The 18463-nt window shown below is 48.3% G+C and overlaps 2 non-coding genes across 2 annotated transcripts; one reads left to right on the forward strand and one right to left on the reverse strand.

Moving 5' to 3' along the window:
• Positions 1-2790: 2790 nt before the first annotated feature.
• On the reverse strand, positions 2791-2864 carry TRNAT-UGU (transfer RNA threonine (anticodon UGU)). The gene has a single exon. It is a non-coding gene; the product is annotated as a tRNA-Thr (tRNA).
• Positions 2865-7464: 4600 nt separating this feature from the next.
• TRNAV-CAC (transfer RNA valine (anticodon CAC)) lies at positions 7465-7537 on the forward strand. The gene has a single exon. It is a non-coding gene; the product is annotated as a tRNA-Val (tRNA).
• Positions 7538-18463: the final 10926 nt, after the last annotated feature.

Below are 18463 nucleotides of genomic sequence, written 5' to 3' on the forward strand. Positions count from 1 at the left end.
GAGAGTGATCACTTTAGATAAGCTATTACCAGCAGGAGAGTGGGGTTGGAGGAGGTATTTTTTTATGCTTTGTGTGTATATAAGATGTTCTAAACTTTCCACAGTATGCATCCGATGAAGTGAGCTGTAGCTCACGAAAGTTTATGCTCAGATAAATTGGTTAGTCTCTAAGGTGCCACAAGTACTCCTTTTCTTTTTACATTCATCACAGTTATGCCCATAGTGATTGCAAAATTTTTTCTATTCTTATTATCATCAGTGTATTATTTTCTCTGGAATCTAGACCATGACTATACCTTGACCAAGAAATTTGGACCTTGATAAAATAATCGACTACCCCTGGTTAAGGCCATGGACTTCACACCCACCCGGGTGTCCCTAAACAGGTACCAATACTAACAACAAAGGCTGCCTTTTAGCCATAGTTTTTAATCAGGGCAAGAAATTGATACAAACCCGTTAAATCATTTCTCAGCCCGAGTCCTTCACCCACATTCCTTAGGGCATTGGGCCGCCACGTGAATGTTTTATTTCCCTCCTCAATTTCACACAGAAACACAATTTTCTTTGCACAGATCCATGAACAGTAAAACCTCCCTGTGTCTCTTGTCTGAGCCAGGGCATTCAATTCCATTGAAACCTTCTCTCTTGCAATGGCAGTGGTCAGACAGAGGGGATGTAGCTACCTGCGTCCCTGACAGTGCCCCAGAGAAATCCTGACCCCTGCTATTGAAGCGATGTGCTGGAGATTTGAATAGGAAAGGGACTGTCTGACTTGTCGAAGTGGGGAATGAACAACAATCTATTGCAAAGTCATTAACCACAAACATACTCCGATCATGCTTCAGCCGGAAGAGAAATGGGCAGAAATTCTCTCTGTTTCGCCATGGAGCTAAGCAGCTGTCCATCAAATAGTTTTGGCCGAGTGGTTAAGGTGATGGATTTAAAATCCCTTTTGGGGGTCCCATCCACGCAGGTTCAAATCCTGTCAACTACAGAAACGTTAGCGTGTTGTCTTGCTGTTGTTTTTGTGTGTGAGCATCCACAGTGCGAACCGGAGCCAGCTCTGGCCTCGCTCCATCTACATGTGAGACTGCTATAGCACTTAGGTGTATTTTTAACACTTAGCTAGTTACAGGGGTATAAAAATGAATAATCAAAACCACAGTCCACCTGTGTATGGGCCTGCTCTCACTAGGATAGTCGGAGGCCTTCTTCTTAGGCTAAGCCCTTTGGCCAAGCAGCAGGTGCAGCCATGAGCTGGGAAGCGTACGGTCACATTGTCACATCCCAAACCAGACACACTGAAATAAGGTGGTATTGAGCGGTTAGGAAGAAGAACCTGTCCAGAGAGTGCCCACCACCACTAGATAAAGGAACGGATCTTAAGATGGTTAAAGAAAACTTAGTTTGCCAGCATCCTGTCTGGCAAGAAATCACTTATCAATGGTTGTGGTTGTGAAACCCTCATTTCTGTATATTTTATCTTTATGCCCCCCAGTTTTCTATTGTTAATCTGTCTGGTTCGCGAATTGTTTCTGTCGGCTGTATAATTAATTTGGTAGACGTAAGTTAATTAAGGTAGTGGGATATAGTTGTTTAGAGAATTATGTTACAATATGTTAGGATTGGTTAGTTAAATTTCAGTAAAATGATTGGTTAAGGTATAGCTGAGAATATTATTATATAAACTGGGGTTAAACAGGAAGTGGAGGGGAAATTGGAATCATGCTTGCTAAGGGGGGGGGGACGGGAAACAGGGACACAGGCTAGGCTCTGCGGCGTCAGAGCTGGGAAGGGGGATACAGGGTAAATGCTCTGTGGCATGAGAGCTTGGAAGGGAACACTGGGGAACAGATTCTGTTGGCGTATAGAGATAAGCCCAACTGGTGTGAAGGGCTCCGAAATATGATTGCTTGGAAACTAACCCCAATGAACATCGCATTGCCTGTGCTTTGGACTTCTGGCCTTTTGCTGCTTGCCTGACAAGAACCAGGGAAGCGGGAGGGTTGAGGGAAAGCTCTTTAACATGGACCATAGTGTGTCCATAGTGTGTCACAGCATGTTGTTGGCCAAGTGATCACAGCACCTGGAGGGGTTTTGCTACTTGTCACTAGCACAGTATTGTAAGAGGCAACCCAGATTCAACAGCCGTGCCTGCAAGATGAGTTACAGCAACCTTTACCTTGTTTCCATGTTCATCCGATGCCTCCTTTCAACACTTGTCAGCAAAAAGACCTGTTCCTTTTGCAAGCATGGGTATGTCTACTCAAAGGCGGGTTTTTCCATTAAGAAAAAGGATTGACCAAAAGGTGACAAGAGGAGGCACGTTCAGCAAGGCAGCACTGGATGCTGGATCCTGAATTTGCTCTTTATCCAGCAAGTTTATTGGCAAGCTCTGCCACAGTGCCACTCTCTGGGACTTCTCCCGTAACTGCTCCATCTTTCATCAACAATAAAATGAAAGGTGAAAGGACAGTAATTCTCCATTTCCTGCAAGCCCTACAGGGAACCCTCTAGAAGGGTCTCTGTGCATAGACATTTCTAGTGAATTGCATGGGCATGGGACACAAGCTCTGGTGTCATAGCAATTGCAGTCAAAGCAACCTCCTTCCCAAGACCAATAGCCTTTTCATCAACTCCAGGCTGGTGATTTGATTCTCTCCAACGCTCCTCTGCAAAGAAGCCTTTTCCTTAGGAAGCAATTACTTACATTGCCAAGGGAGGTCTCTTCTGTTTCCTAGGAAGACAGAGGAAAACATGAGCAGAGGAGACAAAAGCTGTACAACAAGGCACTACTGGGAGTTGAACCCAGGATCTCCTGTTTACAAGACAGGTGTTTTAACCTACTAAGCCATGGTGCCTTCCTCGACTATTTATTTGCAACTGTTCCCCTTGATGGTCCAAGACAACACCTTCCTATGCCAAAGTACAGACGTTCCCCATTTCCCACAAAACTTGCAGACCTTGAGTGGGCTGGCTTTCTGTGCATGGAAAGCCACAGCTGAGTTGACAGAGGGCTTCTAACATGCGCTTCTCCCACAAGCTGCTGTGATCCTAGAGTGGTTAGTGCTCTGGGTTTCAATCACAGCAACTTCAATTCAACTCTGAGTCATGGTAACTTTCCATCAGCTGCAGACTTAGCATTTGCCACTTTCCAAGGCTTCGCCACAAGGAAGCTCTCTCCGTCCTGAAGGAGCACTTACAAGGATTGTGCTGTGAGGTCTTTTCTTTTTATGAGAAGAGATACAAAAAGAGGAGCCTAGCAGACAAGCCAGGTTCAGCAAGGAAGAACTGGCAGGCCAAGCCATGATCTCCTGGTTCGTAGGAAGGCTCTTCAGCCAGCTCTTCCCAAAGATCACTATCTAGAGGCCACTTCCCACAGAGAACGATTATGGTTACAGACCCATCCTGAAATTAGAGCAGGATATTTTCAAGCTTTATCTCATCGTAAAGTAACATAATTCAAACATGGCATCAGAGAGGGGAAAGCAGTCCTTCATTTAATATTTATTGCTACTGTTCTCACTGACAAACTTCCTTTTCTCGGTGCTGCTTTGAGCACTTCAGGGAGTTTTCCCTCTTCTCCCTTCCAGCTGTGCTTATGGGACTGCAGCAGCTCCCCAGGTGGCCAACTTTGTTCTTTCGCTTACATCTTTCACTTCTTTGGATGAAGCTGTGTGTGCCACCAGCTTACTTCATAGCTGAGACCTCAGGTACCAGCAGCTAGTTACAAAGGCTAAATTCCCATTGCCATCAGTGGGAGGTTATCCTGGGCTGCCAGGGCTGCAGGATGTGGCCCATGATCCATCAAGCTGCTATAGCAGCTGCGCTCTTATGTGGTGAGTCCGGCAGCCTATTACCAAACTGCTCTGCCATCGCCTGCAGGGTGGCTGCACTGGCCAAGAATCTGGCAGAAGAGAGACCCAGGAGGAGAGAAGGAAAATGTCCTCAGCAGTCACAGCCGGCAGGAGCAGCAAAGGCTGAGTATCAGACACACTTTTTCACCAGGACAATAAATGTGTACAACCTCCTGATATGTTCTCAGTTTACTCCCCCTAACAGGGAAACCCTATTCTGCTCTATTACGCTGTCATGGGATAAAAGGGGAGGTTCTCTCATGGATCAATAACAGGTTAAAAGGTAGGAATAAATGGTCGGTTTTCAAAATGGAGAAAGGTAAATAGTGGTGTCCCCCAGGGGGTCGGTACTGGGATCAGTACTCTTCAACATAGTCATAAATCATCTGGAAAAAGGGGTAAACAGTGAGGTGGCAAAATTTGCAGATGATCCAAAATTACTCAGGAGAGTTAAGTCCAAAGCAGAATGCAAAGAGTTACAGAAAAAACTCACAAAACTGGGTGAAAGGGCAACAAAATGGCAGAGGAAACTCAATGTTGATAAATGCAAAGTGATGCACATTGGAAACCATAATCCCAGCTATACATATAAAATGATGAGGTCTAAAATAGCTGTTGCCACTCAAGAGAGGGATCTTGGAGTCACGGTGGATAGTTCTCTGAAAACATCCACTCAATGTGCAGCGGCCGTCAAAAAAGCAAAGAGAATCTTGCGAATCATTAAGAAAGGGATAGACAGTAAGACAGAAAAGATCATATTGCCTCTATATAAATCCATGGTACACCTACATCTTGAATACTGCATGCGGATGTGGTCGTCCCACCTCAAAGACATATTGCATTGGAAAAAGTTCAGAAAAGGGCAACAAAAAGGATTAGGGGTATGGAGCATCTGCAATATGAGGAGAGATTAATAAGACTGGGTCTTTTTAGCTTGGAAAAAAGATGACTAAGGGGGGATATTCTAGAGGTCTATAAAATCATGACTGGTGTGAGTAAGTAAATAAGGCAGTGTTATTGACCCCCTCTCCTAAGGCAAGAACTAGGGGCCACCAAATGAAATTAATAGGCAGCACGTTTAAAACAAACAAAAAGAAGTATTTTTTCACACAACCCACAGTCTACATGTGGAACTCCTTGCCAAAGGATATTGTAAAGGCCAAAACTATAACAGCGTTCAAAAAATGAACCAGATATATTCATGTAGGATAGGCCTATAGGGTATTAGCCAAGATGGATAGGGATGGTGTTCCTACCCTCTGTTTGCCAGGAGCTGTGAATGGCCGACAAGGGATAGATCACTTGATGATTACGTATTCTGTTCATTCTTTCTGAAGCACTTGACATTGGCCACTATGAGCTATAGGGACCTTTGGTCTGACCCAGTATGGCCGTTCTTACGTCCTTATGGCCCTATGCTCCTTTCATATATATTCCTGGCATTCTGCCTTACCATGTGTCCCTGAGATCTCATTCAAAATGCCCCAGACAGGCAAACCCCACTCTGGGAACCTGAAGCCTCTGCCACCCATGCTATACCTTGTCGCTCATCACTAAGCCTTGATGCTGCTCCTTTCTATAGACTGTGAAAAGGGGGGAGGCAGTGCAGGAGCCTTCTGGGGATGCAGATCCAACACTTTGGGAGAGACAGATTCTTTGAGGCATCAGATTGCTGTAAGCCAGGGGAGACCAACCTGTGGCTCCAGATCGACGTGTGGCTCTTCAGAAGTTAATATGCGGCTCCTTCTATAGGTGCTGACTCCGGGGCTGGAGCTACAGATACCAAATTTCCAATGTGCCGGGGGTGCTCACTGCTCAACCTCTGGCTCCTCCACAGGCCCTGCCTCCACTCCAAACCTTCCAGCCCACTCCCCTGAGCCTGCCGTGCCCTCGCTCCTCTCCCGTCCGCCCAGAGCCTCCTGCATGCCTCAAAACAGCTGATCGGGCGGTGCGGGGAGGGAGGAGGAGGCACTGATCGGCTGGGCAGTCGGTGGGTGGGAGGCGGTGAGAGCTGGGGGGGTGGAGTTGATGCAGGGCTGCTGACATATTCCTGTGGCTCTTTGGCAACGTATACTGGTAAATTCTGGCTCCTTCTCAGTTTCAAGTTGGCCACCCCTGCTCTAAACCATGCAGCCTCCAAATAAAAAAGAGGCCTTTTCCAGCCCTGAGTTTGGGCTACTGGGATCCCTCCCACAGGGCAGGGTGCCCATAGATTACAGCCTGAAAATAGGTATGTGAAAGTAACTCCTGTTCTCCCTGACAGGCTTCCCCTAGATCAAAAGGCACACCAGGTAAGAAGCGTCTGTGATGCCCCCCCTCACATGTTAAACGTTGGAATATTTTATTTTTATTGCATTTGCAACTCATTTCATGATTTTGATGCAGAATTTGTATGCATGATTTTCTCTGTCATATAAGGTGATACATTTGCAGGCTAGGATCTGTACATCTGTTTTTATTCATGCCAGAAATAATCAAATACAAAAGTTTATTTCCTTTAAGCATATAGAATTTTTTTTTTTAATTTTAACAATAACTGAAATGTACTAACATCTAGAAATTGAATGGCCACCAACACAGGGTGGACCATTTTAACTAGTGTTACAGTGAGAAACAGGGTTAGACTGTTGACCCGAGTCCTTTAGTTCAACGGTCACTTTCTCGACTTTGTCCTCATGAACTGAAGCGCAGCATTAGGGAGATCCAAAGGCTGGGTAATGGCATTTTCAAGTGATAAAACGACAAGTGATGTCGGTCTCTCATTGGCCATCATAGACTGAATATGTTTCAATGAGCCTGAGCTTCAAGGTCCACCTCCTTCCTCTGTGCTGCTGGGCATCAAGTCCCTGGCGGCCAGTAGGTAAAGCCGGGAATACAGGGTGGGGTGCCAAGTGGCAGCAGGACTCTTGCCAGCAGGGTTCAGGTGCCCAACTTCCTCCCCGTGCCGCTAGGCCCCAGTCGCCTTCAGCCAACAGGTAACCCAGGAACTAAGGCAGGAATGGGGTGAGGAAGCAAGTCAAGCTGAGCAAGGCAGGCAAAAATTCATCTTGCCTTAATGGGCCACTCACAGTGATGTCCTTTTTGTGTGTCATGGCTGACAAAAACATCCCAGACAGAGAAACAGCAGGCCAAAGAGAAACCTCGTAACTCTCAAAGTAGCTCAGGCAGGAGCACATGAGACTGAAGATTTAAAGGTCCCTGCTTCAATCCCAGACTTCAGCATGTTGTTTTGTCCCTTTGTTTGCAGGGGTGGGCTGTTTTCTGGAAGTGCAGCGGTGCCTTTACCTGCCGTGAGTCCCTCATTTCGGGCTCTGCAGCAGGAAAAAGCAGCATGGGCTTGTGCACCCAGGTGACCCACCTGAGCTTTCTTTCTTCTCTTGCTCTTTCTCGGCAAGGGGAAGAAAAAGAAGCTCTCCTTTCAAGCTGGAGTCACGAGGGAGACATAAAGACGACTTTCTGAGCGCCGGCTCCAGTCCTTTGCTCTCCCAGCTGACCTACCGAAGGGCTGCCACCACTTTCTCCAGGTCTGCCCATCAGTGTGTGCCAGGGTGAGAGCCAGCCAAGTGGATGGAATTTGAAGGGAGGGGCAGAGCTCTGTGACAGAGTTTCTGTAGTGTAGTGGTTATCACGTTTGCCTCACACGCAAAAGGCCCCTGGTTCGAAACCAGGCAGAAACATGATGGTTTACTTTTTTTAGCTCTAGCAAGGTGCTCCTACTTCTACCACTGGCCTGTCCCTGGGACGTTGGCCTATGGAGACCGGCTCTTCCGGCTGCCCTCCTTTGCCTGACTTGCCAAAGAAGGGAGTGAGGCAGGAATAGGGCAAAAGAGGAAAGTCATGCTGAGGAAGACAGGGCAGAAGCTAAGTGCCTCAGTGGGGTTAGCAGAGCGTCACGTTAGTTCTGCCAAAGCCAGGGGTGTTGCGGTTGGCTGCTGGGAGGTAGAATCCTGTGCCTGCCTCCTGGTTTCCCAGGGATGGCTACTTGCAGTCCAGGAGAAGAAGGACGGTTCTGGGTGAAAGGAAGACAAGCAAAGTGGAGTCCGAGTTTGTGTGCACCTGTGCTCTTTTCTGGCCAAGATGGGGGTGTGGTGATGGGCTTGAGAGGCTCCCTGCCACACATGGAGTGGCGAGAACCACTCCTCCTTTGTGGCCGACCCGGGGGCATGATTGACGCCTTTGGAGGCGGGGGTTGGGCTGGCTGTGAGTACCTGGGATCCCTTCTGAGGGCCGAACCCATGGTAGTGCGGTTGGCTGCTAGGAGGTAGAATCCTGTGCCTGCCTCTTGGCATCCCAGGGAGAGCTACCTGTAGCCCAGAAAAAGAAGTGGGGTTCCGGATGGAAGGAAAAGAAGCAATGGTTAAGCCGAGTGGGATCCTTTCTCATCAAGATAGTGTGCTGTGGTGGGCCTGGGAATTGCCTGTGAGCAGGGGGTGGACATATTCCAGTGAGAACCGCTGCTCCTTTCTGGCCTTCACTGCTGTGCCAGTATACAGGGTGAATAAGCCTGGAGTTTCTTGAGCAGATGGTGTCGTTTCTTCTGGTAATCCTCAGTGGGATCAGAGGATAATGGCTTGTAGAATGTGGAGTTAGAGAGCTGCCTAGCAGCCTCTTGTTCATATTCGAACTTTGTCATGATGACGACAGCACATCCTTTGTTAGCTTTTTTTATTATGATGTCAGAGTTGTTCCAGAGGCTGTTGATTTCTATTGTATGTAGACAGGAAGGTTTGAATTTATAACAGGTACATTTGGTAAAGCTTAGTTATTTTATGTTTGTAACAGGCTCTTCCCACCTCCAGCAGAGTTTTCAATCACATACTATGGCAAGTTACCAAATGTCATGCAAACTAGTCCATTCCTCCCCATAGTCAATCTCTGACCAGAATGTTAAAATGAGGCAGAGAACTGGGAAAGTATCACAATAGGAATACATTAAGAAGTGGGATTAATCAAAGATGGGATGCAGACAGAGCCTGTTCTATAGCTGGTGAAGTGACAGGGACACAGTCCCACTCGTGCTGGTTCTGAAATAACAAGAGAAGCAGGTCAAAGAGAATGAGCTCATGTGGGAGCTCTAGGCAGCTGCCCTGTCAGTGCATCACACACCTGGGAGGTGTTACACAAAACACAGCACTTCCCCTCTGGAAGAGAAACCCTTCCCCCCACTGCCACCACTTCATGATACTATCCATGGGGCTGTTTGTTCTGCAGGACTTTAATCTCTCTGGGTGGTCCATGGTGATTCATAAAAGAGCCATTAGGGGAGCAGGAGTCATCCCAATAGAAATCTCTTCACTTCTTTCTCAGTGCACCTTCTTAGCTCTGGCTTTGGGTGCTTTGAAGTTGGCCCTCCAGTCTTGATATTAGGTGGGTTCTTGACCACCTTCTGGGGCTTGGCAGATTACACCTTTTGAGGGCTTTTCTCTGCCTTTTTGGTCCCCCCTGCAGTCACTGCATTCTGATGATTATTCCTAGACATGGGCATGGTGGTCTTCTTGGGGATCTTGGCAGGTTTAGCCAGCTTCTTGGTGGCTATATTCCTGCTCAGAGCCGCTGTCTTCTTCTCATGCCATGTCCTTGTCCTAGCTGCTGGTTGAATGTGAAGGAGCCAAGGTGCTGGTGACTTTAGCCTACACCAAGTTGCCTTTGCTCATCAGACTCCTGAACCCCAACTGGATGTGGTTCTTGTTCTTCTGCACAGCATAGCTGTTAGGGGGCTTATTCCTTCCCCCACTTCCTTCCCTGGTCCTTCTCACATGAACAGAGAGCAACAATACCCAAAGTCCAAAGGTGCAAACAATTCGATGTTTATTGGGGAGAACTTCCAGCAAGAATGATTCCAGTTTCCTTCCTTAGTGTCCCCCTTCCCAGTTCTGACACCACAGAGCCTTTCACCTGTGTCCCTGTTCCCATTTCCCCCTTTAGCTAAATATGATTCCAATTTCCCCACCCGGGAGTTCGGCTTAGCTGTACCTCAACCAATCATTTTCCTGAAATTTAACTAACGAATCCTAACATATTGTAACACGATTATGGAACCAATTATATCCCACCACCTTAATTAGTTTACACCCAGCAAAGTTAATTATACAGCAGACAGAAACAATCACAGAACTAGACAGAGATGATACAGACAAACAATAGGGAAATGGGGACTACAGTGATAGAACAAAGACAGAAATGAGGATTTCACATCCCAGCTATTGATAAGTCAGTTCTTGCCAGACAGGATGCTATCAAACTAAGTTTCCTTTTACATCTTCTGGGCACTTCACTTTCTCTGGAGGCGATAGGCATTATCAGGACAGGATTGTATTCCTTTCAGCCGAATAGCACCTGATTTCAATGTGACTAGGTTGGAATGTGAGGAGGTGACCTTTCACTTCCCAGCTTATGGGTGCCTCTGCTGCTTAGCCAAAGGCCTTAGCCCTAAGCACAGGGGCCTCAGACTGCCACAGTAAGAGAAGGCCCTTACACCGGCAGACAGTGATTTTGATTCTTTCTTTTCTACCTCTAGAACTAGCCAAGTGATAAGAATACACCTAAATTCTTAGAGTACAGGCCTTTACAGACAGGCCTGAATGTATATATATCCTAACAATAGCCCCGGAGAACACGGATCTCCAAATGTGTATTCATATTATACCTTTCTTTAATTTATGAAAACAAAACTAGACACAGAAGACTGGAATGATTTCAGTTGATAGCCAGGTTTGCTATTTTTTTATGCATTTGCACAGTGAAACATTGAGGGTTTACACTCATTTCAAGAATCCTCATACAGTGGAATTCATGAACATAATGGAGAATGGAAATGAAATGTTTTCCTTTTTTTTTTAAAAAAAGCGCTTATAAGAGGGCACTTGAATTTGAACCACAGACCACTTGATTTGCAGTCAAACACTACCACTGAGCTATACCCCCATAACAACAGTGGGCTGGAGTCATGATCTCCAGGACTTTCACAGAAGCATAGAATCATAGAATATCAGGGTTGGAAGGGACCTCAGGAGGTCATCTAGTCGAAACCCCTGCTCAAAGCAGGACCAATCCCCACTTTGAAGGACAGACCCTGCTTCAGCGAGCTCCTTTTCTACTCCCAGAACACAGGTGCTTTTAATAATGGGGTTTGATTAAACTTCATAAATGTGGTAAACACCACAACTTCCACACCCAATGACATAGCTTCTCCCACTGACATTGCTCCCAACTCCTGGGGAAGTGAATTAACTACACTGACAGGAAAACTCTCTCCCATGGTAAGGAAAAGTTAGCACATGTGACTCCATTTTGGTTTGGGGCCCACCATTGTCTAAAAGCAAGCACATCATGCACCACGAGGAGTGTTCCTAAGATACTGCATTCCTGTGAAAATCCTCCTCCTTGTCTCCAGCCTGCCTTCACTGCCGGTATCTGTTCTTTGTCTGTCCCTATCTCCCTATCTCCTGGCCTGTGATGTGAGGCCTCCCATCCTGATAACAAAAGTTACTGATGCATGGCTTTAGGACCATGCTGTGTAATTAATATACTAGTTTAGCACGAGGAATGCACCAAGCAGGGATAGGTGGTAGATAAGAAAAGGGTTTGTTCATTGGCTAAGGTTTCCGATGCACGAGGGCAACATCCTTTGCTAAAAAGTATATAACCTTTGTACAATCTGTATTCGGGGTCCCCTCCAGGCACCACGCTGGAGCGTAATAAACTTGGTGTTTTTTGGGAACTCTGCAGTTGTGGACTTTGTTTATGTGCCTCAGACTAGATTCAAACTGTGCGTGTCCTATCAGGTGTAATTCGTAGCAGTTCTGTGCGTGTCCTATCAGGTGTAATTCGTAACACCCATCAGCACAGAGCAGTGGTTTTCAAACTGTGGGACAAGATCCCAAGGTGGGTCGTGACCCTGTTTTAATGGGGTCACCAGGGCTGGCGTTAGACTTGTTGGGGCTTGGGTCTGAAGCCAAAAGTCTGATTGCCTGCCACCCAGAGCTGAAGCCCTCAAGCTTTGCTTTTGCCCTCCCCCCAGTGGGGCAGGGCTTGGGCTTCAGCTTTATCTCCCCCCAGCCCAGTGTGGAGGGGCTTGGTGTTTGGTCCCCCTTCCCGGGGTTATGTAGTAAGTTTCTTTGGCAGCAGGGGTTGCAGTGAAATGAAGTTTGAGAAACCCTGGCACAGAGCATCTTCATTACCGAGCTGCAGCGGTGTAGACTCAATGTTTGAAAGGTAGACTTGTCCTTGGCCTGAGAGGAAGATGAGACTTGGCTCCCTGGGTGCTCAGGCACTGAAGGTACAGCCATGAAGACACCACACACCAGTCTTCCCTAGTTGGCAAGAACCAAACCTCCACAGAAAGACCCCCATGGTTTCTTAGGCCAGCTCCCTAAGCACTCAGCCACAACCACTTAATACAGGGGCTTTTCTACACTATGGTTCTGTTCTCATTTAAAGGTCATTTCCAATTGTTTGCTCAGACCAGCTTACCCAGCACACTCAGTGCTGTGCAGTTCTGTAAGTGTGGCCATGGCTGAACAATGAGAATTTCTGTCCGTTTCCCTACTGGCTGGAGCATGGTTAGAGTGTGTTTGTGGTTAATGATTTTGCTGTAGATTGTTCATTCCCTGCTTTGACAATTCAGACAGTCCCTTTTCCTGTTGTATCTCCAATAGCAGGGGCGGGTTTTCTTTGGGTCACTGAGATTTTTTGGGGAGTTGGTGGCGCCTTTCTTTCCTCACCCTGGAGTAAACCTAGCTTTTTATTCCATCGGTCATGTTTCATGGATTAACAGCAGCAGCATGAAGAAAGAGGAGAGGGAATATCTCACTGTCAGGGCTGAAGGTGGACACGTCCCCTCTGTCCGATAGTTGCCATTGCAGGAGAGAAGGTTTCAATGCAATTGAATGCCCTCGCTCAGACTAGAGACATAGAAAGGTTTTGCTGTTCATAGATCTGTGCAAAGGAAATTGTGTCTCTGGGTGAAACTGAGGAGGGAAGTGAAATGCCCACGTGGTGACGCAATGCCCACTGGAGTGGACTCACCTGGGATTGACATGACATTTCTTTCTGTCAAGTAGTGAGAAATGTGACATTAATTCAGATGCGGAATTGAGGCTTCTTTAGCTCCTTGTAAAAACTTGAACTTGATTTCCCAGAAGGGAGAGAGGGAAAGCCTGGAGCTGCCTTTAATCCCAGTCTGAAATACAAGGGAGAATTCTGGAATTGAAGGAATGGGAAAAAATGGAGAGGAAAGAGAGAGAGAAAACACCTCTTTTCTCTTCTGCCCCCCTCCCAGCAAGAAATGTTATCAATGGGAAAACTTCTCCCCAGGACCAGCCTTAGGGAAAATGGCACCCTGGGCAAAACTTGTACTTTGGCACACCCATTGCCCCAGGCCCCTGTGGGCTCCCCACTCCCCCTTTGCCCTTAGTTCCTGCACTCCTAACCCTTGCACCTCCTTCCACCCTAACCCCTTCCCCCTCCTGTGCCCGAACCCCAACACTGTGTCCCCTTTGCCCTTAACTCCCATACTCCCCTCCTTCACCCCTAATTGCTGTACCCCTCCTGCACCCATGTGGGGAAACTGACCTGTGTGCATGGGGCAGCTGGCATTGCTGCCTTCTTCTCTCTGGAATGCTGCTCTTCCGGGCACCCCTAGGGGTTGCGGGGGTTGAAGGGCGTGAGGAGTGACTTCAGAGCTCCCTGCATCCAGGTCGCTTTCCTCCCCTGGGCTGTATAAGGGGAGGGCAGAGAGAAGCAGCTTCTGATGCTCGCCTCTGAGCACAGCCCAGGTGGGGAAAGCGACAAGGATGAATGGAACACTTCATGTTGCTCCTTGCTCCCCTGCAACCCTCTATGGGGCTATGGAGGAACACTGTGGGAGGGGTTGAGCTGGGAAGAAGCAGGGAGAAATCTGGGACCCCCCCCCCCCCGCCAGGAAGCAGTTTCTGACACTCCACTGGCAGCGTGCACCTTTGCAGTGCTGCATGGTGCCCCTTTGATGACCGGGTGCCCTGGGTGCTGCCTGGGTGGCCCACCCCACAGCAAGCACAAACAGCAAAGGACACAGAGATACTGGCCACACACAGAGCAGTGGTAGCCTGGGTGGCATGTAATGCAGGCTCAGGGAAGCTAAGCCTCCCGAAAGATGTGTTGCCAAGGGGGCAGTGGTGGGTCCCCTGGCCAAATTAGGCCCCATGGAAAAGTCTCCCCTATGTCAGCCACAGGGCTGGAGGTGCTCTCACTCACTGCTATGGCCGGGGGACTGCAGCCAGGGCACACAGCTTCTCTGGTCTCAGGGCACGGGGGGTGTTAAGGAGCGAGCAGGGTGGGGCAGTGGGGGAAGGGGTGGAACAGAGATGATGTAGTTGATGGGGCCATGGGTGGAAGGCGTGAAGAGGGTGGGGCTGCGGGGAGAAGGAGGGGCAGGGCCATTGTTCCAGTGCCAGGGTCCCTGCACTTCTTCTACCTTTCCCTGGGCTTTGGCATCACTAGTCCCTGCTTAGCGAGTTGGGTCAGTGGTCCCCAAAATGTGGGGTATGCCTCCTAGGGAGGCACAGAGGAATGTTCATGGGGGCACCTCAGGGCCAGAGCCTGAGCCAGCCCCCATGGAGTGCAGGGAGGGAGCACCACTCAGCTCCACTCTGCCCCTGCTCTTCAGATTCGCGATGTGACGGAGAGACTGCCGAGACTCATCAAGCCCTCGGATCGCTACCCCTTCCTGCTTCTCCACGTGGGCACCAAGGATACTGCCAAGAATGACCTTGAGAGGATAACTGTGGATTACGTGGCTCTGGGAAGAAGGATAAAGGAGTTTGAGGTGCAAGTGGTCTTCTCGTCCATCCTCCCCATGGAAGGAAAAGGCCGGGGTAGGGATCATCGAATCGTGGAAGTCAACGAATGGCTATGCAGGTGTTGTTGGAGAGAAGGCTTTGAATTCTTTGACCATGGGATGGTGTTCCATGAAGGAGGAGTGCTGGGCAGAGACGGGCTCCACCTAACGAAGAGAGGGAAGAGCATCTTTGCGAGCAGGCTGGCTAACCTAGTGAGGAGGGCTTTAAACTAGGTTCACCGAGGGAAGGAGACCAAAGCCCTGAGGTAAGTGGGCAAGCGGGATAGCGGGAGGAAGCACAGGCAGGAACGTCTGTGAGGGGAGGGCTCCTACCTCATACTGAGAATGAGGGGCAATCAGAAGGTAATCTGAAGTGCCTACATACAAATGCACAAAGCCTTGGAAACAAGCAGGGAGAACTGGAGGTCCTGGTGATGTCAATAATTATGACGTGATTGGAATAACAGAGACTTGGTGGGATAACTCACATGACTGGAGTACTGTCATGGATGGTTATAAACTGTTCAGGAAGGACAGGCAGGACAGAAAAGGTAGGGGAGTACCACTGTATGTAAGAGTTCAGTATGACTGCTCAGAGCTCAAGTATGAAACTTCAGAAAAGCCTGAGAGTCTCTGGATTAAGTTCAGAAGCGAGAGCAACAAGGGTGATGTCATGGTGGGAGTCTGCTATAGACCACCGGACCAGGGGGATGAGGTGGACGAGGCTTTCTTCCGGCAACACGCAGAAGCTATTAGATCGCAGGCCCTGGTTCTCATGGGCGACTTCAATCACCCTGATATCTGCTGAGAGAGCACTACAGCGGTGCATAGAAAATCCAAAAAGTTTTTGGAAACCGTAGGGGAAAATTTCCTGGTGCAAGTGCTGGAGGAGCCAACTATGGGGGCGGGGGGGTGGAGCTTTTCTTGACCTGCTGCTCAGAAACCGGGAAGAATTAGTAGTGGAAGCAAAAGTGGATGGGAATCTAGGAGGCAGTGACCATGAGTTCGTCGAGTTCAGGATCCTGACACAGGGAAGAAAGGTAAGCAGCAGAATATGGACCCTGGACTTCAGGAAAGCAGACTTTGACTCCCTCAGAGAACTGATGGGTACGATCCCCTGGGGGACTAACATGAAGGGGAAAGGAGTCCAGGAGAGCTGGCTGTATTTCAAGGAATCCCTATTGAGGTTACAGGGACAAACCATCCCGATGTGTAGAAAGAATAGTAAATATGGCAGGAGACCAGCTTGGCTTAACGGTGAAATCCTTGTGGATCTTAAACATAAAAAAGAAGCTTACAAGAAGTGGAAGATTGGACAGATGACCAGCGAAGAGTATAAAAAGATTGCTCGGGCATGTAGGAATGAAATCAGGAGGGCCAAATCACACCTGGAGCTGCAGCTAGCAAGAGACGTTAAGAGTAACAAGAAGGGTTTCTTCAGGTATATTGGTAACAAGAAGAAAGCCAAGGAAAGTGTGGGCCCCTCACTGAATGAGGGAGGCAACCTAGTGAGAGAGGATGTGGAAAAACCTAATGTAGTCAAGGCTTTCTTTGCCTCTGTCTTCACGAACAAGGTCAGCTCCCAGACTGCTGCGCTGGGCAACACAGCATGGGGAGTAGGTGGCCAGCCCTCTGTGGAGAAAGAGGTGGTTAGGGACTATTTAGAAAAGCTGGATGTGCACAAGTCCATGGGGCCGGACGAGTTGCATCCGAGAGTGCTAAAGGAATTGGCGGCTGTGATTGCAGAGCCATTGGCCATTATCTTTGAAAACTCGTGGCAAACGGGGGAAGTCCCGGATGATTGGAAAAAGGCTAATGTAGTTCCCATCTTTAAAAAAGGGAAAAAGGAGGATAATGGGAACTACAGGCCAGTCAGCCTCACCTCAGTCCCCGGAAAAATCATATAGCAGCTCCACAAGGAGTATATCCTGAACCACTTACATGAGAGGAAAGTGATCAGGAACAGGCAGCATGGATTCACCAAGTGAAGGTCATGCCTGACTAATCGAATCGCCTTCTATGATGAGATAACTGGTTCTGTGGATGAAGGGCAAGCATTGGATGTATTGTATCTTGACTTTAGCAAAGCTTTTGACACGGTCTCCCACAGTATTCTTGTCAGCAAGTTAAAGAAGTATGGGCTGGATGAATGCACTATAAGCTGGGTAGAAAGTTGGCTAGATTGTCGGGCTCAACGGGTAGTGATCAATGGCTCCATGTCTAGTTGGCAGGCGGTATCAAGTGGAGTGCCCCAAGGCTCGGTCCTTGGGCCTGTTTTTTTCAATATCTTCAGAAATGATCTGGAGGATGGTGTGGATTGCACTCTCAGCAAATATGCAGATGATACTAAACTAGGAGGAGTGGTAGATACGGTGGCAGGTAGGGATAAGATACAGAGGGACCTCGACAAATAGGAGGATTGGGCCAAAAGAAATCGGATGAGGTTCAACAAGGATAAGTGCAGGGTCCTGCAGTTAGGACAGAAGAATCCAATGCACCGCTACAGACTAGGGACCGAATGGCTAGGCAGCAGTTCTGCGGAAAAGGAGCTAGGGGTGAGAGTGGACGAGAAGCTGGATATGAGTCAACAGTGTGCCCTTGTTGCCAAGAAGGCCAATGGCATTTTGGGATGTATAAGTAGGGGCATAGCCAGCAGATCGAGGGACATGATCGTTCCCCTCTATTCCACATTGGTGAGGCCTCATCTGGAGTACTGTGTACAGTTTTGGGCCCCACACTACAAGAAGGATGTGGATAAATTGGAGAGAGTCCAGCGAAGGACAACAAATACGATTAGGGGTCTGGAACACATGACTTATGAGGAGAGGCTGAGGGAACTGGGATTGTTTAGTCTGCAGAAGAGAAGAATGAGGGGGGATTTGATAGCTGCTTTCAACTACCTGAGAGGTGGTTCCAAAGAGGATGCTTCTAGACTATTCTCAGTGGTAGAAGATGACAGGACAAGGAGTAATGGTCTCAAGTTGCAGTGGGGGAGGTTTAGGTTGAATATTAGGAAAAACTTTTTCACTAGGAAGGTGGTGAAACACTGGAATGTTTTAGCTAGGGATGTGCTAGAATCTCCTTCCTTAGAAGTTTTTAAGGTCAGGCTTGACAAAGCCCTGGCTGGGATGATTTAATTGGGGATTGGTCCTGCTTTGACCAGGCAGTTGGACTAGATGACCTCCTGAGGTCCCTTCCAACCCTGATATTCTATTCCCCAACCCCACCCTCAGCCTGGGCCCCTGTCTTCTGGCCCAGCCTCGTCGTCCTTACCCCCGTCCGCACCCCACTTCCCAGGAAACAAGAGCCCCACTCCCAGCCCTGGTTCTCGACTGCAGATTCCGAGGGGCCGCAGACACGGATAAGAGGGCACAAGTTGGGGACCACTGGTTTAGGTGAAGTCCTCAATCACTTCTATGCAGTCCAATAAAAGGTATTCCTCACCCACCTAGCCCCTCCATCAGGATGGACTAGGTATGTTCTGCTGCCCTTCACTCATACAGGAAGGATAATAACATTTCATTTCACTGAATGCTAAAGTGATTTGTAACCTGACACCAGCCAAAAAGGGTCATTCTGGCAAAGCGGCTCCATCACGCTGCGTACGTAGGCAGAGTCGCAGTGTCTATGCAAACGGTCTATTCCTGAAGTCTTTCCCCCGAGCTCCTCACTAGATGTGAGGGGGAGCTCATTCAGACCCTGCTTACGCTTAGTATTTAAAAATTCCTTATTGGCCCTATCTCTGCTGGCTTTAGATTTCTCCTTGTGTCCTTTCCCTGAAAGCTTG

This window comes from Eretmochelys imbricata, chromosome 28 (genome assembly GCF_965152235.1).
Source record: "Eretmochelys imbricata isolate rEreImb1 chromosome 28, rEreImb1.hap1, whole genome shotgun sequence".
Classification (NCBI taxonomy): Eukaryota; Metazoa; Chordata; order Testudines; family Cheloniidae; genus Eretmochelys; species Eretmochelys imbricata.